The sequence below is a fragment of the Eretmochelys imbricata genome, chromosome 4, assembly GCF_965152235.1.
Source record: "Eretmochelys imbricata isolate rEreImb1 chromosome 4, rEreImb1.hap1, whole genome shotgun sequence".
Classification (NCBI taxonomy): domain Eukaryota; kingdom Metazoa; phylum Chordata; order Testudines; family Cheloniidae; genus Eretmochelys; species Eretmochelys imbricata.
This window is the reverse complement of record NC_135575.1, coordinates 55,464,056-55,487,011: the sequence shown is the minus strand read 5'-3', so window position 1 is coordinate 55,487,011 and position 22,956 is coordinate 55,464,056. Positions and strand designations below refer to the sequence as shown.

Genomic DNA, 22,956 nt, shown 5'->3' with positions numbered 1-22,956 from the left:
AAGTCCATAGGACAGAAACCCATCAGGAGGCTTTGCTGGTGGATAGTTTGTCCCTACGTTGTGGTGGTGATGGCACTTCGAGCAGCCATTTTACACATTGATGTTTTGACCACAAGACAAGGGGTAGTATTGCATCAATAGTAAACTGTGAGTAATAGCCTACATGTCACAAACACTTACCCAGGGAAACAAGAACTAATATTGCGTTCAAGAGAGTTAGAATTCCTGGCTTTTAAATGGGTTATTACAAAATAGTTTAGACACTGTTTTCTGTTCATTTGTGTTTTGTCTTGTTTTACTATGCTCTACACTTTCCCATCTGCAGTGACAATGTAACAAACTCCTCCATGGATCATCAGTGGTAACTGAGTGTGGGACCATAAGCAGCAAAAGGTCTCTACCGCTTGAGCTAAAGAAGTCATTTCATTACATGTGTTGTGGGGAAACAGGCTACATTTAGGAGCTACAGAGGGACTCTGCTTCCTGCTTATTTCATGGCAGCAAAGTTATTGGGGAAAGGCCTATGGCCTGTGGGTCTCACTGATTCACTGCTCAAAAATCCAGTTTAGGACCCGTTCCCACATTGGCATCTGCTAGTATGGATTCCTGCTCCTGTGTGGAGAGTCAGATCTCAGTGGAACTCCTCATGAAGGCAGGGTCTTGCACTAGCAGATCCAGAGGTAATACTGTCCATGGAATGGCTCTGTGACTTCTCTGTCGCTTGGCTTCAGCTTAGGGGAGGATTCTGTCTCCAGTCTACATTTCGGTCATCCTGACCCCGACCCCCAAAGCCTACTAGTGCCACCGGGTGGGGTGGGGATTCATTCCAAAGAGTCCATTTAAAATCTGTTGCCACCCTCCCAAAAAACCCCAATGAAAATACCCCTCCCAGAAATACATTAAATTATTAAAAGGTAGCAATTTAAAACCGCGGTATGTCATGATGATGATGCAACGTGAGGCAATCAATCTGATAGGACTCATTCATTTCTACGATGCTATCAGCCTGACTGTGGTAGCCATTCTGAATCGGTAATTTTCAGAGTTTATAAATCAAGTAAGCACATAAATTTTATGATAGTAATTTTCAAGTTTAAAAGCGTTACACATGAACTAGAAGCAATTTTGTTAAGTGCAGCAAGAAGCTGATTCTATATTCTGGGGGTAATTCAAAGGCTGCTTCTATGTCTAGAAAAGTGTGGACTACTCTGGCTGTAACGTCTTTAATGCTGGTATAAGAGAACAAGTGTTACTTGTGATTTCAGTTCTCTTCATAGTCATGTGATTTATATGCAGGTGAGTTTGCTTGTGTGAATAGATTGTGTGATACTTTTATTATCTGTGCGTCCATTTTGTTTCAGGCCTGACTATAAAGGAGCTAATAGCTACATCACACTGATTATATCAACTCTGGCACCAACCAAACATAATTACCTGTCACACACAGGGTTCATATTAAAGCTAAAATAGTCTGCATTTAATAATAGTTTAGACCTAACCTTGTCAATCACAAAGGTAGAATGTTATTAGCAATGCAACATGGGATCATTTAAATAAATTATCTACCCCAGTAGTAAAATAGGATGGTTACTGGAAGGTCTCTGTAACAGACTTTTTAAAAAAAATCTGGTTTTTATTCTCCACCCAAAGTATTTCATCTTCCCAAGTTGTGGTTTGTTAATTTAACTGAAGAAGACTATTTGGTCAAGGAAGATCTATGCTGAATCTTTGTCATAAATGTGTTCCTTACAAGATGCATATTTTTGTTTTAGGTGATGTATGGAAGCAGGGCCCATTTAACACAATTTTAAGAACAAAGGTGGATTGTTTATATAAAAAAGCACAATATCATTCACTTTATTTGGGTCTTTTTTTATTTTTTAAGCCAAACTGGATGAACGCAATATAAAAGGTGACTTGCTCAGTCTTGTGTAAGATGAGCTGTAGTCTCAGTCTATGTAATGAGACGGTGGACTGTGTAAACAAAGTAAGTGTGTGTGTGTGAGTGAGAGAGAGATTCTAGCTCGTTTTGAAAATAAAAAATATTGTTGACCCAAATATGACAATAACATAGCTTACCAGAACCTATATTACAGTTTTCCAAACTACCTTCTTTCCCCTTCCCCAAGCAGTAGCCCTCGTCTGTATCCAGTTCCTAGCCAAATACAGTCCACTTTTTGCTTATCTGCTAATGTGCTTCCTGTAGAGTGGGTGAACCAGCATCAGTATCTACCAGAAGTGGTGTTACAAAGAGAGAACATGGAGACACTGCTACAGACTGAATAGAATAGACTATTAAGGTTAGGTTCTCTACTGAATTCATTGGGTGCAGCATAATGGGGAAGGGGGAGTACAGGGGAGCCAGTTCTATGTTATCTGAGCATAAATTAGAACACGCTGGAAGGGGCTCTAATTGATTCAAGCTGGCTAACGCTTCCAAAGGGCTATCTGCCAGTCAGGGATTGCTAAGCACAGTGCCTTTCAGACATGCCCCCCTGCCCCTGTAGGCCATACACAAATAGAGGAAGAGGATAGGATAGAAGCCGGCTGCGCACACTGTGATCTCCCACACAATGGGGGAATCTCCAGTAGGGGACATCAGGCCAGTTTTGAGGGCAGAAAGATCTAATCAAGCTAGAGAATCTGGGCTATATTTCTTTTAAGCTATGGAAGCCCTCCTGAGGTGAAAGGAGGAGGAGGAAATGAAAAGGAGGAGAGTGGCCAAAGGAAATGAGAAATCTTCCAGTAGCTTATCTGTTTGGACTTTGAGAAGGGGAAATCTATGGTCCATCTTGATCCAATTAGACCAGGGGAAAATCAGCAGATATGGAAAAATCTGTTTAATTATTGTTATATTTAAGACCCTTAACTCATTGGAAAGGTGGTTACCGTTGTTTGTAACTGGATGTCGTTATTAGAATATCTCTTACATTATAGCTGTCCTTCTCACTAGATAGACAAAAGTTAAAAGCAAGTAGGAATACTGGTAATTTTTCTCTTTTATGTTACTGCACTGTGTTTGGCATGTATGGTAATTTCTTCCTGGCTATAAATAGATATTTTTTCTTTAAGTATTCTGTAAATAGTTTTGAAATAAATATAATTATTTTTAAACACAGAAATATTGGGGGCAAGAGAAAGCAAAAGCTACTGCATGAGGCTCGAGGAATGATTATACTTAAAAGATGCACAGATACATACAAAGGAAATATTTAAGTGAACTGGAAATAAATATGTGAAAATAAAGGAGACTGACAGTGGGATAATTGTATAATTGACATGTATGTGTATTAGGGCTGCTTTTGCTACTCTTTAATAGATTTGCTAATGAGGATTCCTGTGTGGATCCTAATGATATGGATTTGGAGCTTCTGTTCCATACTTATGCTTCAAACAGTTTTTTAAGGAACACATCTGTAGCCTGCTGGAAATGAAGTATAACAATTCTGAATCTTTCCGCTGCCCCCCCACCTCCCCCGGCCCCTTTTTTATTGACTTTGGGCCTCAGATCCGTCTCTCCTCAAAATAGAAGGATGGCACTGGGTAAAGGTGACTAATATAAATCGAGAAAGTGAAATGTGCTGAAAATATGGAGATTCTCTAACCCATTTCAGGTGAATGTAAACAGAGATATGATGATGTATGTTTTCCTGCCTATTTCTTTAACTGATCTGTCACTGCTGTGCTTTAGTAAATTGATTATACCCTTCATCGTGTGCTAAAATGGGCCCTGATCCTACAGGCAGATTGCCGTACCTGCATAGAGCTCCACTAAAATCAGTCCGGTTATGTGCAGGTTCAGCGATCTTTCTACTCAGATTAGTATGTAGGATCAGGGCCATAGTCTGTACAGGCCCTCTAGCTGCTATTCTATGCCAAAGAGTTGATGCTTTGAAGCACCCTAAGTTGAAATATGTCATCTCCGTCCATTGGCACTGGCAGAAAATCGCTTTTACTATTTTATTTAATCTAAAGTTTAAATCAGACATCTTTGTTCTCCCCCCCCTCCAATTAATCATTGACCTCCTACTTTTACTTTCATGTCTTCTTTATTTCCCTGGTAAAAATTGTGACTTTTTTTGCTTCACCCTCGTTCACTCTTCATATAGGAAAAGAAAATAGAATGTTTTTTTGAAAATTCCGGTATTCAGACATTTTATTCTGAAGTGGGGAAGGAAGGAATCCTTTAAAGAGTCTGTTCCTTTCCCTTCCCCCATTCCTAAACTTTTTTTCCTCATTCCCATCCTTGAGGGTCCCGTATGATAGAACCCCTAGCTCTTGACTCAGAATAAGTGGTCACAATCACAGTTACCTCAGGGGCAATCAGCACAAAGCAACTGTTTGGGGGAGTTGGCCCTCCAAAGAGTTGCCCACCTGAGCGAAGTGTGGCACCCCCACAATGGTCCCTGGTCCTTCAGAAAGAAAAACCTCATCAAAAAACTATATGAAGTTCTTAAGACAGTTACAATAAATTAACAGGACTCTAATCTGACCTAATTTCCACATATTGTATCCGTCAACTCACTGCATATTTGTTTTCCAACTTACTGTTATGTACTCTGATGACAGTAAGGAGTCAACAGGTTTCAGATCTGAGAACACTACTTTATTGTAAGTCATTGAAATAACAAAAATATAATGCAGTTGTCACATGTCAGAGAAGGATATGCAAGATTAGTTCTAAAGTTACAGAAAAAAAAACCTCCAACTGCTCTGGGACATATATCTCATAGCTATTTACACGTACGAGGAGAGCTGGTGCAATATAGCACACAAATATAAAAGTGAAACCATTGGGAACTGCATTTGGGCACTGAACTAAGACGACATGCTTTTCTGAGTCCCTACAGCTTCACCTTAAAATCCACAACTATATTGATCATCGTCTCAAAGATGGTTTTTTCTCAGTATTTACTTTTGAAGACACCATCATAATTTGTGTGGCCCAATAAAGGCCCACAAACAAAAGTAAAGTCACCAACCAGATTTTTCAGGCCTAGTCAACCTCTTAACAGCACCATCTTCTGACATAGAACTGCTATCTTCTAACTCCTCTTCAGTGATTAATTCTGACATGAGTAGCGTATAGCAATAGGATATCATTCCTTTAAATTGTTGTGAGTCCTGTAGTGGTACTCACTGAGTTCCATGTTTTAGAATCAGACACACCTGTACTACATAGTGAAGCCTGGAATGTCTATATAGACTTAATAAAACATGATTATGTGGAAACCAGCCATCCCTGGTTCTTAATATTATTGTCTAAAGAGCAAAACACACCACACTGTGAAATGTTTGAAATTATTATGCTTAGAGCATATGCCAAGTACCCTTTCCTCACTGAAAGACTCTGTAAAGAGAACATTGGTTTTATAATATATTGCAGAGGATCATTTAGATGAAATTGGGAACAATGGATAGGACAGAAAACCATGTACAAGTTTTGGGGGGACAGATATTTGAACCAAAATTATTACCTAAAACTTAAGCTAAGAGACACCTAGAGCCAGATTTATAAAGGTTTCTAGGCACCTAAAGATACAGATAGACGTCTCCTAAGATTTACAAAGGCACCTAATTGCCTAACTCCCTTTGATTTTTAAATGGGAGTTAGGTGCCTTGGCACTCTTGTGACTCCCACTAGATTCCCAAATAACTGAAAATCTGACCTCTACTGGCTGACTGTTGTACTTAAAGAACCAGATTTGATCCCAAAATATTGTAGGCATTCTAGAGGATTTGTGAAATTTTGAGTGATGTCATACAGGACTTTTATGTGGAATTTTGACAATGGGTATTTCTTATTTCTATGGCTAGTTTAGTATAGTAAATAGCCCATACCTGCCCCTTTGTCCTTTAGATTTAGCTATTGGAACATGCACAGAGTAAATCCTCCTGATACAAATCTGGAAAGTTTAAGGAGCTTTTAACATTGTCTCAACAGCATATGTTCACAGCTGTCTTCAGCACGTCTAACGTCTATCTGAAAGATGACATTTAAAGCTCATTCTGGAAATACATTACTTTTAGCTTTGATAAGACAGATATATCTATGAGAGATTGAAGGTGACAAGGCTAATGAAAAGCACATTGTGCTGCCTTTATAAAGTAGACATATTTCTGGATTGCACTCAGTATCTCAGGCTGAGCATGTTTCTGAGGTGATTTTATGTGTTCATTCTCCAGGCCAGTAATGTGAGACTTTTGATGCGCCCTTCCGCTCTGCCCCCCGAAAGGAGGAATGCTATCAGAATTAGTGGCAGAAGCAGCCAGGGAAGGTTCCATATTGGCCACTGAAAACCTAGAACAATGGATATATGAATGCAAAGGGATGCATGATTGATGCAAATATGGAAACAGAAGGTTGGAGTGGGAGAGAAGAGGGAGAAATAAGAAACATCCATATTTCAGTGCGGCTTGCCTGTGGGCTATAAGCAGGAAACTTAATAACTTATTAGAGATGCTGCTGAAGTGAGGAAGGGGCTTCAGCAAGCTTGTTGGTTAGCAACTAGATCCAGCTAATTGGTGACTTTTAATCCTCCAGTGGGCCTGATTTTGCACTAGTGAAGTCAGTGGTAGTTTTACCGTTGACTACAGTAAGAGCAGGATTGGGCCCATGTGTTCTTTCTGAAAAATAGTATGTGCCATGCCCTAGATGTGTACTTGAGGCATGTGAATGGAATTGCAAGTTCCTTTCTCTCTTATTGGGTGTTCTTCCCTGTGTCATTTATTTATTCCATGCATACTCTTCCCTTTCAGTAGTTCAACTCTCTCTGTCACCATCCTCTTTGACAACTTTTGTTAATATATTAATACATTTGTCTGTTTGTGCAGAATCCTTTTGGATGTCCGGCCATGGAGTCTTTCATTTCGTATATCTAAATAAGATAGATGCATAGGATACTAACACATTGAAAGGAGTTTTGTGAAGTGCCAGTGTTTACATAAGCAAGATGTCATGTCTGTATAGTGATTGGTAAGCCTTTGCCAGGAAGGGAAGTGTGGTTGATTAAAACTCTTGCAATTAAGCAGATTAGCTAATTAGCACATCAAATCTTAGATCCGATTGGTATCCACTGAGGTATATGTCAGCACAATTTCTGATTTGTTGCAGCACATTGAATAGATCACAGGAACAAAACTGCAGATTGTTTTATCTGTGGCATGAACAGCTGAAATAGCTGCTGCTACTCCATCTGGGTCACAGTGTGTTGAACCCTTTTTACTGGATAAGACAGCTGGATTTATAGTGTTGTCATGTTTCCTCTTCCTTCAGCACAAGACAAAAGATTCTTTCTTCCTCATCTCGTCACACTTCTAATTATAGTGTTATGTAAAATTTAAGAAGGGAGAGTCTGACTTTAAAGTTAAAAGGAAAGATTATTACTATAGGGAATAGATTAGCTGGCCTTGTCTGCCTTAGCCCACCTCCCCAGGTGGAGGGAATGAATACAAGAGTCTGTGACTCGAAGCATGTGACCAAGAACCAAGCCTTCTGGGCATTCTGAGGGCAGTCTGACTCCAGTTAGCCAGTTTTTAACTCAGTGGTTCTCAACCTTTCCAAGCTACTGAACCCCTTTCAGGAGTCTGATTTTGTCTTGTGAACCCCAAGTTTCACTTCACATAGCACAGTTACTGAAAAATTGCTTACTTTCTCATTTTGTCTGTATGAAACTTTAGTTTATACTGACTTTGCTAGTGCTTTTGATGTAGCCTGTTGTAAAACTGGAAAAATACCGAGATGAGTTGATGTACCCCTTGGAAGACCTCTGCATACCCCCAGGGGGATATGTAGTCCTGGCTGAGAACTACTTCAATTTTGAGTGCTTTTTAAAATCTGAACGTTATGCAGGACTAAGTCAAATGACTTCCACAAGGTTCGGTATATTATGTCCACACAGCTACCTTTATTAACCAACCTTGTAATGCTATTCAAAACAAAAGAACAAAAAACAAACAAACCAATGTCCATTTTATTTTCACAAGACCTATTTTCCATCAAACCATGCTGATGGGTATTAATTATGCTACCATTCAACCGATCTCTAGTTTCTAAAGTCATCCTCTTACCCTATTTAAATAGTGGCACAACGTTGCCTTTTTTCCCCCCGTGCTCTGGAACTTCCCCTCCAAGATTTGCTGAAAACAAACATTAGTGGTTCAGAGAGGTCCTCAATCAGTTCTTTTAATACTCTTCGGTTCAAGTTATCCAGTCCTGCTGGCTTTAAAAATGTTTAATAGTTGCAGTTTTAACATCCTCCCTAATTACTGATGAAATAGACAGTATTTCCTTACTGCTGTAAAGCAGTGGTTTTCAACCTTTTTCATTTGTGGACCCCTAAAAAATTTCAAATGGAGGTGCTGAACCCTTTGGAAATCTTAGACATAGTCTGCAGATTCCCCCAAAATCCTCCCAACCCTTGCACCCCACTTCCTGGGAAAGGTTTGGTAAAAATTCTCACAAATTTGTATAGGTGACCACAGACCCAAACCCTTGGATCTGAGAACAATGAAAAAGCATTCAGTTTTCTTACAAGAAGACTTTTAATAGAAATAGAAGTAAATAGAAGTAAAGGAATCACCTCTGTAAAATCAGGATGGTAGATACCTTACAGGGTAATTAGATTCAAAACATAGAGAATCCCTCTAGGCAAAACCTTAAGTTACAAAAAAGACACACAGACAGGAATAGTCATTCTATTCAGCACAGTTCTTTTCTCAGCCATTTAAAGAAATCATAATCTAACACATACCTACCTAAAAAGAAAAGGAGTACTTGTGGCACCTTAGCAACTAACCAATTTATTTGAGCATAAGCTTTCGTGAACTACAGCTCACTTCATCAGATGCATACTGTGGAAAGTGTAGAAGATCTTTTTATATACACACAAAGCATGAAAAAATACCTCCTCCCACCCCACTCTCCTGCTGCTAATAGCTTATCTAAAGTGACCACTCTCCTTACAATGTGTATGATAATCAGGTTGGGCCATTTCCAGCACAAATCCAGGGTTTAACAAGAACGTCTGGGGCGGGGGGGAGGGCACTCCCAGTCTCTGTTCAAGCCTAAGTTAATTGTATCCAATTTGCAAATGAATTCCAATTCAACAGTCTCTCGCTGGAGTCTGGATTTGAAGTTTTTTTGTTGTAATATAGCAACTTTCATGTCTGTAATCGCGTGACCAGAGAGATTGAAGTGTTCTCCGACTGGTTTATGAATGTTATAATTCTTGACATCTGATTTGTGTCCATTTATTCTTTTACGTAGAGACTGTCCAGTTTGACCAATGTACATGCAGAGGGGCCTTGCTGGCACATGATGGCATATATCACATTGGTGGATGTGCAGGTGAACGAGCCTCTGATAGTGTGGCTGATGTTATTAGGCCCTGTGATGGTGTCGCCTGAATAGATATGTGGGCACAGTTGGCAACGGGCTTTCTTGCAAGGATAGGTTGCTGGGTTAGTGGTTCTGTTGTGTGGTATGTGGTTGCTGGTGAGTATTTGCTTTAGGTTGGGGGGCTGTCTGTAGGTAAGGACTGGACACTACAGTGCTAATAAACGATGGTCACATAAACACCACCCTATACCGGAAACCTACTCACTGCTATTCCTACCTACCTGCCTCCAGCTTTCACCTTGATCACACCACACGATCCATCGTCTACAGCCAAGCTCTGCGATACAACCGCATTTGCTCCAACCCCTCAGACAGAGACAAACACCTACAAGAACTCTATCAAGTATTCTTACAACTACAATACCCACCTGCGGAAGTGAAGAAACAGATTGATAGAGCCAGAAGAGTTCCCAGAAGTCACCTACTACAGGACAGGCCTAACAAAGAAAATAACAGAACGCCACTAGCCGTCACCTTCAGCCCCCAACTAAAACCCCTCCAACGCATTATTAAGGATCTACAACCTATCCTGAAGGATGACCCAACACTCTCTCAAACCTTGGGAGACAGGCCAGTCCTTACCTACAGACAGCCCCGCAACCTGAAGCAAATACTCACCAGCAACCACATACCACACAACAGAGCCACTAACCCAGCAACCTATCCTTGCAACAAAGCCCGTTGCCAACTGTGCCCACATATCTATTCAGGCGACACCATCACAGGGCCTAATAACATCAGCCACACTATCAGAGGCTCGTTCACCTGCACATCCCCAATGTGATCTATGCCATCATGTGCCAGCAATGCCCCTCTGCCATGTACATTGGTCAAACTGGACAGTCTCTACGTAAAAGAATAAATGGACACAAATCAGATGTCAAGAATTATAACATTCATAAACCAGTCGGAGAACACTTCAATCTCTCTGGTCATGCGATTACAGACATGAAAGTTGTGATATTACAACAAAAAAACCTTCAAATCCAGACTCCAGCGAGAAACTGTTGAATTGGAATTCATTTGCAAATTTGATACAATTAACTTAGGCTTGAATAGAGACTGGGAGTGGCTAAGTCATTATGCAAGGTAACCTAGTTCCCCTTGTTTTTTCCTACCCCCCCCCCCGATGTTCTTGTTAAACCCTGGATTTGTGCTGGAAATGGCCCAACTTGATTATCATACACATTGTAAGGAGAGTGATCACTTCAGATAAGCTATTAGCAGCAGGAGAGTGGGGTGGGAGGAGGTATTTTTTCATGCTTTGTATGTATATAAAAAGATCTTCTACACTTTCCACAGTATGCATCCGATGAAGTGAGCTGTAGCTCACGAAAGCTTATGCTCAAATAAATTGGTTAGTCTCTAAGGTGCCACAAGTACTCCTTTTCTTTTTGCGAATACAGACTAACACGGCTGTTACTCTGAAACATACCTACCTAGATTACTTACTAAAAGTTCTAAGACTCCATTCCTGGTCCATCCCCAGCAAAAGCAGCATACCGACAGACCCAGACCCTTTGTTTCTCTCCCTCCTCCCAGCTTTTGAAAGTATCTTGTCTCCTCATTGGTCATTTTGGTCAGGTGCCAGCGAGGTTACCTTTAGCAGCTTAACCCTTTACAGGTGAGAGGATTTTTCCTCTGGCCAGGAGGGATTTTAAAGGGGTTTACCCTTCCCTTTATATTTATGACATATGGTTAGGATTTTTTATTCCTAATATATTTAAAGAATTCCTTCTTATTGTCCTTAACCTTACTGGTCATAGATATTTCACTGATATCCATTAGTTTCCTGAATCAATTGTTTGCATTTCCTAATTGCTGATCTGTACTCGCTGATCTGAATGTCCTCATTTTGTCCATTTAAAAAAAAATTGATACATTCACTTCCTGTTTTCACCAAGGTGGTTTTAAGAGGCGCTCCAGCCCTGCAGGAAAAATTCCCAAGCTGCAGCTGCTGCTCTACTGCCATATTCCCAAGCTGCAGCTGCTGCTCTACTGCCATATACTGCTCTGTGAAGCAACGTTCAAGTTTGGTTTATTGGCTAAAGTTACAATAATGAATGAATGTTACTTGAAGATTTATGTATCTTCCTTAAAAAGAAAAGGAGTACTTGTGGCACCTTAGAGACTAACCAATTTATTTGAGCATGAGCTTTCGTGAGCTACAGCTCACTTCATCAGATGCATACCGTGGAAACTGCAGCAGACTTTATATATACACAGAGAATATGAAACAATACCTCCTCCCACCCCACTGTCCTGCTGGTAATAGCTTATCTAAAGTAATCTTCAGGTTAGGCCATTTCCAGCACAAATCCAGGTTTTCTCACCCTCCACCCCCCCCCACAAATTCACTCTCCTGCCCAGGAGAGTGAATTTGTGGGGGGGGGTGGAGGGTGAGAAAACCTGGATTTGTGCTGGAAATGGCCTAACCTGAAGATTACTTTAGATAAGCTATTACCAGCAGGACAGTGGGGTGGGAGGAGGTATTGTTTCATATTCTCTGTGTATATATAAAGTCTGCTGCAGTTTCCACGGTATGCATCTGATGAAGTGAGCTGTAGCTCACGAAAGCTCATGCTCAAATAAATTGGTTAGTCTCTAAGGTGCCACAAGTACTCCTTTTCTTTTTAAGAATACAGACTAACACGGCTGTTACTCTGAAATGTATCTTCCTTGAGATCTGTTTACAGACCATAAGAGGTGCTGCCTGGGGATGAAGTCTAGCACTGCAAATGTGTTAGTTCAGCTGTCTCCTTGCTGCTGATTATTGTTGTCAGGTGAGCATGTCTTGTGATACATATTCCCATCCCAGCATTTGAGAATTCATACACGCAGATCCTGTTAGTGTTGGTCTGAGTTGTGATGAGAAAACTAACTAAATTCACATATCTTTGGGAAGGCATCCTAGCAATTTGGGGATGCAAAAAACCTGCATGCAAATGTGTAAATAGGCATTTGTGCATGCAGAATACATAAATGAGCATTTAACTACCCAACTTCCACTTAGATAAATATGAGCTTTGCACATGGGGATTTTATGTGCAGACTTTGAGGTCACTTTTTGAAAAAAGAGCCCTTTTTGTTCAATTCACACTAATTCTCAGGCTTTCCTTTTCAGTAGTATACCAAAGCACTTTGCTTTATGAGATATCCTTGGTATGGGAAACTGCCATATTGTGAGGAGTGGTGTTTGTAGCTGTGTTGGTCCCCGGATATTAGAGAGACAAGGAGAGTGGAGTAATATTTTTTTAGTGGACCAACTTTTGTTGGTGAGAGAGACAAGCTTTCGAGCTTACACAGAGCTCTTCTTTGGGTCTGGAAAACTACTAGGTTTTCCAGACCTGAAGAGGAGCTCTGTGTAAGCTTGAGAGCTTGTCTCTCGGACCAACAGAAGTTGGTCCAATAAATGGTATTACTTCACCCACCCTGTTTTTCTAATATTGTAAGGACTACAGAGGGGCAAAATATTCATGGCAAAAGTTTTTTGATTAAATTCACAAGTGTAAATTTTAAAAAAACTACCGGGGGGAAGATGGCAATACCAGTTTACCCTCGCCACCCCCAGAAAACAAACGGGGGGCCAAATTAAGAGGTGTTGAATAAAGTGGTGTAAATTAGACCACTCTGTACCAATGTTTACTGCAGTCAAAAGTGATGTACCGTACATTTTCAAGCTGCTCAATGTGCAAGTTAAAGTACTGTATATAGAGGTCTAATCCTGGCCCTAACACTGAGGCCCAATGTCATCCAGAAAAAGTAGCGACATCACTGAACCTCCATTTTCTCATTTGTAAAATGGAGATAGTGATATTTCCCTACTACAGTGCTTGTCAATGTTAATTGTGTGTAAATGTAATGCTTGTAAATTCTTTGGATGCCCACCGATATAATTCACCAGACCACCTGCCTTTTAAGGACATTGCCTTTTTACTGAATTTTTATTGTTGTTCTTGCAAACTCTTAGCTAATTCTCCTCTTTCAAATTTCATGAAAATGTGCTTTTTTTGTAAACGTTTTTTTTCAAGCAAAAGGTATTTCTTGTGTGTTTTTCATATACGTCACTGTTTAAAAAAAAAAAAACTGTTCAGTCTCTCAAAATCAAGAGGAAATTGCAAACCAAGTTAAAATTTTGCAAGAATTTTTGCTAAAGATTTTCATCAGTTTGGTCAGTCGTAGTGAGACCTCCTTATTGTAAGAGTTTTCCTTGATCTTTACCACTGTTATAAGTGAGTCAAACCTAGAATACTTCATGCTTTTATGTTCATTATATTCATTATTCTTTGTCAATATCTCAGGCAGGAGGATTAACTGCGGTAGTTACATAATCCTCAAAGTCATTACTTGAATTTCTAGGGATGTAATGTTAGTATGTCTTCAACCTGCCCTTTTCCCTGTGTTGTTTCATGTTTCTTTGAAATATTTCTATTCTAAACCACATCTTTTATTTAAGAAGAAGCTAAGCTTCCAAATTAAATGTGAAAATAGCCTCTTGTCCTTGGGGGTAGGGCTCTTTTTGTCAACAAACAATTTAGTGAAATCCTGCAGGCTTTACAAATGTACAGGTCCCTTGTAAGATGAAGTGATCCTCTTTAAGAGCTCATCTACCAGAGAAACTCCATTTTCTAAGCAGACAGCATCAGGAAGAGTTTTGGCATTTTTTTAATGGTTTCAGAACTGATTAGAAACTTTCAGCTGAAAGCCTCAGAAATCAAACACACAAACAAAAAATAGATGCATGGGTTGTTCTATGGCAGTGGTTCCCAAACTTGTTCCGCTGCTTGTGCAGGGAAAGCCCCTGGCGGGGCGGGCCAGTTTGTTTACCTGCCACATCCACAGGTTCGGCCAATCGCGGCTCCCAGTGGCTGCGGTTCGCTGCTCCAGGCCAATGGGAGCTGCTGGAAGCTACGGCCAGTACGTCCCTCAGCCCGCGTCTCTTCCAGCAGCTCCCATTGGCCTGGGGCAGCGAACCGCAGCCACTGGGAGCCGCAATCGGCCGAACCTGCAGACACAGCAGGTAAACAAACCGGCCCGGCCCGCCAGGGGCTTTCCCTACGCAAGCGGCGGAACAAGTCTGGGAACCACTGGTCTATGGCTTTAGTTCTTGTATTGCTTTCCCTGGAGAAGAGATCCTAAAATTGCAAATATGTCCAATCCTGCAACAGATATTACGAAATGTAGGCCCTGATCCTGGAAAGATTCATACACATGCTTAATCATAATTTCATGATAGTCCCATTGATTTTAATGGCTCTACTCATGGCAGGAAACATATGCTTGGTAGTATTTAAGGACTGAGCTCCGTGCAGGGTAGCTGCTTTCTTTTGTTTTACTAACCTGTACCTGTTTCTTCTCCTCACCTATTCCTTTATTTGCCTTATTTTTTTGCCTGTCCCCTTCTTAAAAAAAGAAACTAATAGGCTTCTGCATCTGAACACATTATGAGAGGTAACAATGTTGATGAGAAATCCACTGATTATGCATACTTGAAATCTCCTTTCTGCTTTTGGGGACTGACCTACTAGTTTTGTTCAGTCTGGTATTAGTTTCTCAGAAGAGAGCACCTAGTTACAGGAGTGGGACGGGTAAGTTTGTAACAGTATTGGCTGTGTGCCTGCCTGATGCAGATGTTTTGATATTTTAATTTAGTTTCTTAACCAAGAACATTTTGGAAACCTGACAAAAGTGAACATTGAGATGTCCCGTCCCCGTCCCCGTCCCCGTCCCCCCACGCACGCCCACACACCCTTCCAAGTATTAAGCCTGACAGGAGCCCAGCTTCTATTACTCTAAAGAATTATTTTAGAAGAAAAATCAAAACTACAAATAAAATAGATTGTGAGATTTGTTTTGATATCTTTTTGTGCACCCTGGTATAAACTAACTTCAAGGTTCCAAAATAAGGTGTTGATGTCTTGTCTTCTCCTGAACAAATCTCCCCAAATCCTGAGCTTTTGTGACTCAATTCAGAAGTGAAGATGATTCCACTGAGGATTTTTATTTCTCTTAAGTAAAGTCATAGTGCACATGCAGCCATTCAGTTTTTAAGGTCAGTAATTGTAATTTCCAGGAAAAGTGGTTGGAATTTCTAATACAAGTAAGCTACAATCCAGTTATGGTTGTATCCCATTACATACACATTGCTTTGGGTTTTGTTTTTTCCTGCTGAAGAAGGGTATTTCTTACTCATGTGCTCTGTGATGTTTACAAATACACTGGTGGAGGAGCTTACTCTAAGCTGTCCTTTCTTTTCGTTGATTTTATGGCTCATGCTTGCTCAATATTCTCAGTGCACCAGACACAAATATTTATTTCCCTGCAACTAGAACGTAAAGTAATGAAACATTGTAACACTCACTCCTTCCCTCTGTGTGTGTGTGTGTGTGAGTGTTGCCAGTCCTCCAGGATTGTCATGTGATGAGACCTCCAGGAATATGTCCAACCAAAATTGGCAATTTGCGTGCGCGTGTGTTTAATGCATTTCATATTGTATCAATTGCAGGTAGTGGCCATCCTAGTAAAGGCTGCAGAACAGTTTCCATTGGAGTTCTGTGTTTACATGATCATGACTTTCCAAAGGGGTTACTTTTCGAGCTGACGTTGCCCAGGCTTTCTCTGAGTTCAGAAATTAATTGATTTGGAAAGTTTCCACAAGGTCTCTCTTAGCCATTCTTTAGAAAACTGAGAAGTACTTTTCCCAGCATAAAACCAACAATAATAATTTCTAACCGTTCTTCTGAGCAGGGCTACAGAAAAATTACTTATCTTTGAAATGTGTCATGTACCTGGGCACCAATGAGAACTAAGCTGTTGTTTGGTCGGGGGGGAGGCTTTAATTTACCAACATGACAAATTTTTGATAACTGCAGATCATGTTCAGTAGAAAAATTTCCTATTTCTACAAGTGCACACTTTAGCATATGTGCATTCTGCATGCTTGCCCAATCAGCGACATGTGTACCAGTAGCTAGGTAAGGGTTCACTTGTTAGTTTATTTTTTTAGCACATTGTTGATGCTCTGCCCAGTGCTTCACTTTTCTCAGCTTCCTTTATAGATGTAGCATACTGTTACTCTGCGCTTGACTTATTAATGACCCTTGACTTATTAATGGACTGTGGCCAATACGTAGTCAGCCAGGAGGGGCAGAAATGTTCAGTTTGTCCCCTGCTCCAGTGGGAAACTTGGCCCACTGAATCTCTTCTTAGAAAAAGAAAGAAGCATAGGCAGAAGAAATCAAATGTACACAAATTTTCTTGTCCTAATTGTCTTTAATTCTCTCAAGTAGAATCAAGTTCTGTGTCAGCTGTATAGTAGCCCAAAGAAAATAAATCTGTGTAGTACTATCAACAACTGATCAGTTGAAAATATTCTAATAGACAGAGCAGTCAGAGTGGTGATACCATGTCTGGCTTTTTAGTCACGGACAGGGTGGATTTGATTTAAATCCATGATTTAAATCAGGAAGACTCGATATAATCATGAATTTCTTCATAAAAGTGCATTCTTGTTTGTAATAACCTTAATACATATTCTTCACAACTCAGATAAATGTAGGTTTCATTTTTAGAAGGTACACACTATACGTTTTTAAAGTGATTTATTATGAAAACTTTTCAGATTAGTTTTACAGCTATATCAGAAAATGAATGATTGTTCGGTTATTTCATTTACCAAAAGCAATTGAAGCAGATATTTATGAAGTCATTGGGAGGTGAACTATCTCCAATTCAACAGGTTAATCATTAATATTTGGAGGATTTTCTTGCCATGCTGTATTAGGCGGAGAACATCACCAGACAAACATTTAAATTGTTTTATTTAACTAAAGCAACAACATTATGTATTCTGGATTTTTTTCTTCAACAGCAAATATATAATATTTTAACAAAACTAAATTCAAAAATTCATATGCTCAACATACAAGTTTTTTAAAATCAGGTTTGTTTTTGTTAAAATTGTTTTTATCTAAAATAGTTAAACGAAATATTTAAAAAAAAAACAAAACAAAAATTAAATTGTCTATGTCAGCCACGTCAACATGAAAAACTTAAAATATTGGCTTCTGCAGCTAACTCAGTCATTGTCCCCTTCATTTTCCTGTTTGTTCATAATCTGGAAAAGAAAAACAAGCTTTTCTGCTTTTTCAGGTTCAAAATGATTTCTCAATTTGGAATGAATTAGTCGAATGGAAGAAAATATTTTTTCTACACTGGCAGAAGAAGCTACTGCTGTTAAAAGTGAGATTCACTTCAATAGTCTCTGAATCCAAGTGCTTAACTGATTTTCACCAGTTCACTGGTGTGACTTTCTGTAAAACATCACCCTTCGCTCTGAAGTTGATTATAGTTGGCATTCTGGAGAGATGATTGCTGGATGTTCATGTCGTAGCCAACTCCTCTTCTTCAGCGGTTAAAGTTTGAACCTAGTACCAGGTATTGAGAATATTTGCAAGAAAAGGAACTGGAAATAGTGCTTGTCCAGTTTTTTTTAATGCTTATAATTTAACTCTGTCATTGCATATTTCTCTTAAGATCTCACCCAATTCTTTCCAAATTTCAACAGCATCAGCAATAAAACTGCTATTTCCCTGCATTTTGATCAAGGCTACAGAAATAGGCTTCAGGGTACTCAGCATGTGTTCAACATTTCTCTTAAGCCCAATGTTGAGAGTTTTGGCTGTAACAGTGCCATCTATTTTTTCCACGCTTTTGTTCACAAACTGTCATCAGAATAGGCCAGTTCTTGATCTAGAGCTCAACACAGTCCACTGCTGAGTTCCATCCCACTTTTTTCGGAGCAGCTGCTGCGAAGTGGATGTTACGGAACTATTTTGCAATTTCAACAACATTAGCCTTTATTTCTGGAACACTGAAGTCTTTGCCTAGGAGGTGCATCAGATGAGCACTGCAACTGTATGTTGTTAGCTTGGAACTGTCTTCTAAATAATTTCTTCTCATCTTGGATACATTTGCAGCATTGTCTGTGACCAAGCTGTGTATTAGACATTTTAATTTTTTTCACACTTTGTTATAGCTTTTTACTGCTACTTCTTGTAAGTATTCTGCTGTGTGTGCATTTCTTGATGTATCAGTTGTTTCTGTGAGGAAGACATTCCCTTCTTCTGTTATCACACAAGCACATACAACAGGATCATTGTGGACATTGCTGCACCCACCAAAACTCAGGTTAACAATTTCACCCTCTAGACCATTTGCACACTGCTCAATTTCTCTTTCATACACTTTATCCAGCAATTTTCCTGTGACCTCTGTTCTGTTGGGAGGAATGTATCCTGGTCTTAATGACTGAACCATGTTAATGAAGTGTGGGTTCTCAAAAATACAGAAAGGAGAGTTTGTTGCATAAACAAACCGTGCAATTTTTTCATCAATTACCTCTTTTTGTAATCTGCTGGTTCTTATCACAAATTTATTTATGGTTGTTCCTGGATGATGGAGGTTTTTTTCTTTTTGCTACAGGTGATATACTGTGGTTATGTGACATACATGATATGACTGAAACATTATCACTGGCAGATAACTCTGAAACTATAGAAAATGATGGTGATCTTGAAGGTGGATAGTCTTCAGAATCCTGTATGTTGAGGATGGATTCTCCTAAACAAAATAAGTCAATGCAGTTTTTTAATTATTATTACCATACTGCTCATTTAGTATTACTCATTGCATTCACTGACAATCAGTACTACTATAAAGGTGAAATTGTAAAAGGAAGATCTGCCTGTCTTAGCTAATTATTTTTATCACATCTGCATCTAAAATGATAGTACCATAGTAACAACTATATTTTTTGCTCAAACATGAGAATTCAGTAATAGTCCAGAAGGAAGATAGGCAGTCCTTAAGAAAGACATATGAAATAAAAAAAGTTTACCAACCTGAAGATCCTGTATGTTCAGACATGTTCCTTTCATCTTCAACGCAGCTTCCTCCTGAGAAGGATCACTTCTCATGATGTTTCATTGGGGCAACCAGGCCTTGCATTTCTTTGCTGCACTGTTTGCATTTTGCATGCATGCCTGTCTTACCCACAGGTAGAGGAACTTCATTAAAATATTCCCAAACTGGCTGTCTTTTACAGCCTTTTTATATAGGTGATTATAGGTTTTCCCTTCTAGTAAGAGAATGGTATGATAGATCTCAAATCAATGACGGCTACACACAGAAAGACCTCAAGACTTCTGGAATATGCTGCTCAAACAGTTTCACTTTTGTTTCTACTGCCTGTCCCTCCCTTCTCACATTTATCTCCAGACTTCTCCTTGTCCAGATCTATTCCGCCCCAACTATCTTCTATTCATTAACTTTTTGAAACTTTGCACTTTTAGGGAGAGGTAAGGGATTGACCCTATGTTCATAAATTTTCAGAGGGACAATAGGATTGAGATATGTCATATCTCACCTCTTTCTTTCTCTCTCTTTCTCTCTCTCTCTCTCTTATTTTAAAAACATTTTTGCTGTTAACAAGCATGTTATCTCTGGAGACACAAATTCAGTTTGGGAACTGCAAAACTAAGCATCTCTGATGGTATCTTCTAGACTGAGCACTGAGTCTCATTGGGTAGATAGAAAGATTAACCTAAATAATCTATACAGAAGCCCCTGGAACCCCATAAGATTGGGTCCCTAATCCATGAACTATTGGAACTCATTTACAAAACTTTTCTTAAATATTACATGAATATATTGTCTCCTACTGTAGAATTAGAATTTATAATCCCTATTCCATGATGAGATATCTTTGAGCTATAATGTATCTGAATTAAAACTATCTTTAGCTAGGTTTTTTCCTCAAAAAGCATTTTATCAAAAACGTCCAATTTAAATTTTAAAAAAATCATTTTTTTTCCACCCTGGTCATGGAAGGCCTGATTCTGCCACATTTCATGCTGAGTAGCACCTTACTCTGCAAACCTGCTCACAGAGCAAAGGACTACTCAGCATGAATACATGAGGCAGAATCAGGCCTGGGCTTTGAATTGAAATCTATGTTCTATCTGGATGTAATCTTATAATTTAAAATGGAGACTAATCATTTGGTAATCTTTCATCCTACATCAGTCTTTTACACGAATAGCATTTGTTACTGAAAAAGATAATTAGGCCATCTATTCAAATGCAATCTTACTGTAGAGAGGTATATCAAATATGTTGGTACTGGTTGAGGAACCTGTTCAAAGAACAGGTATATTGACAATGACTAAATTATCATGACCTCAAGGTCATCCATCAAATGCATAATCTTATTATAAATCTAAGGTAATCTTTCTCGGCCAGGTATGTGCTTTGGCTCCTAATAGTCTAGAAAGAATTTGTATCTAACGATTCATACTCTTAATCAAAATCTCCAAACTTTATTGTAAGAGGATTTAAAAAGTAAAATAAAAAAATCATATTTTAAATGTAACATTTTTAGAAAGTTTAATATAAAATAATATACAACAATGGGATAGAATTTTCATCACTTTGTGTATCTCAAACTCTTTCCCAAACAGATGTGTTCCATTTATATGGCCGCCTCCATTACCATGGTATCTATTAATATCTGAGATTATCAAAGCTTCATTGATTGTCTTAACCAAAATATGTGTGCACACCTCACTGTTTTCTCTCACCCCATCTGTCATTATTTATTATACAGGATATGAAAAACTCATATCAGGTTGCATAGAAAGAAGATGGAAAATAATTTGTACCAGCTACTGGTGTCCGGATTATGATCCATACACTACTTCATTCTAGTTGCCAGAAGTAAAATATGAGGGAAAGTCAAGTGGTCTGGTTTTTAGTATCCTCTGCATCCAATATTGGATCATAAATGGCTTTTGTATTACTTTTTTTATGAACTTGTCTAGTAACAACTGAAGGTAAAACATAAAATCCTTCACTCACAGTGAAAATATTGTCTAAGATTAGCAGTCTGTTACTTTGTGGATGGCTTCCCCCCGCCCCCCTGCACACACACGCTTTCTGGCAAGACCCACCGTTTTGTTTTTCCTTTCCTGTGATAGTGGCACTCAACATTTTTAGCTGCCAGTGTACCACTTATAACTGGTGCAATGAGTCAGAGTCTCAAAAGCTGTTGCTGGGCATAGAATTATATTTTAAATCTGAATATTTTTAGTGTGTTAAACTATCTGTAGTTTTAGTACTCCATTTTGCAGATTGTCTATCACTGCCATTTCTTCAGATTGTCGGGGCAGTGTTGATCTTAAACTGCTACTGTCCATGCTGTTCCTGTTCTGTCTCTAAACAGAGGACATCATTCTTTTTGGCTGGCAATCTGGTACCTTTCAGACTACTAAATTGATTTGAGACAATGTTAAAAATAACAATTCTTTGTCATGTCTTTTATAGTAATTAAAAGACATTTTAATGGCTATTTGCAATGAAAAAGAGATTGGGAGCCTTAGCAATTAACTGATTTTTATAATGCGGTGTAAACAAAAAGCCACATTTCTTTGTAGGAAGTGAAGAGTTATATTCAGTAGGAGAGCAAGGGGGGTTGCCCTATGTTTGGTGTATCCTTGGTTTATAAATCACCTTTTGTGCACGGTAAAAAAGAAGAAAAGGCTTTGTCTTGAGTATATTTGAGAGATTTTGAAGTGTGCATGCTGATATTTAAAGATGAGCAATCATGGTAAACCTTGAGGACCTTGAGCCAAGATAAAAAAATTTAAAAAAACCAACCTTCAAAACAATGACCTTATTTTGAGCTCACTTGTAAAATCTAGTTTAGGCCACTCTTGTACATTTGGTCCAATTGAGTATAGTCTGTTCTTTCTATTTGAGATGGATCAAACTTCAAAGTTCAGCAGTGTTCAGCTACAAGGTTTTGTTCATATCTAAATCTACTCGTAAGTTGTTACACGTTCCAAACTCATTGGATAGCAGGCAGGTATAAGAGACTATATCCATGAGCAAACCTGTCAAACAAAAGAATATTCTGTAATGAAAGAAACACTGTAGTCCGTGAGTCTGATTCTTCTCCCTTCAAAGTCCATCATTTTATTCCAAAAGGCGCAAGATCTGGCCCAATGCAATATAGAACCACTTTTCCCACTAACTTTGGAAATAAATATTTGCGTTAAAGATGTCACAATTTTTGTGATAAAGAAAGCATATTAAATGGATAGTTTTCTATTAGTATATGAGCTTTGCTTAAAATCAACCTTCTTTACTTGAGATATGTTGTCACGGCTAGAAAAAGTATGAAATGGGGTTAGGTGACCTGGGATAATGGGGTGTGGGGGAAGAGGGGTTATAGTGTGTTTAAATTTAAAGTACCATTTTATTGCCTGCAATAATCCTAGTAGTACTAAGACTGCATTTCTAAACTACAAAAAGGCTTTACAGTGAATATGATTTACAGAATCCCAGACAAAGCTTGCTTATAAAGGGATACCTTTGGCAGTATGTTGCCAGTATAAAGAAAAATTACTGTTTTCAGTGCTGTATCTGTGACAGTGTAATTCACGTCTCCTTTAAGTATAAGCTCTGAAACAGTATAACTTCACTGAGTATTGTCTAAT

General features: G+C 39.0%; 1 protein-coding gene and 1 long non-coding RNA gene across 2 annotated transcripts in view; one reads left to right on the top strand and one right to left on the bottom strand.

The window, feature by feature from the left end:
• Nucleotides 1–22,956, top strand: part of RNF150 (ring finger protein 150) — a 203,983-nt gene that overhangs the window by 62,047 nt on the left and 118,980 nt on the right. The window lies entirely within an intron of this gene.
• On the bottom strand, nucleotides 17,204–19,589 carry LOC144263545 (uncharacterized). Its single transcript, XR_013345831.1, has 2 exons — nucleotides 19,303–19,589; nucleotides 17,204–19,021 (listed from the first exon to the last, which is right to left on the bottom strand). It is a non-coding gene; the product is annotated as an uncharacterized LOC144263545 (long non-coding RNA).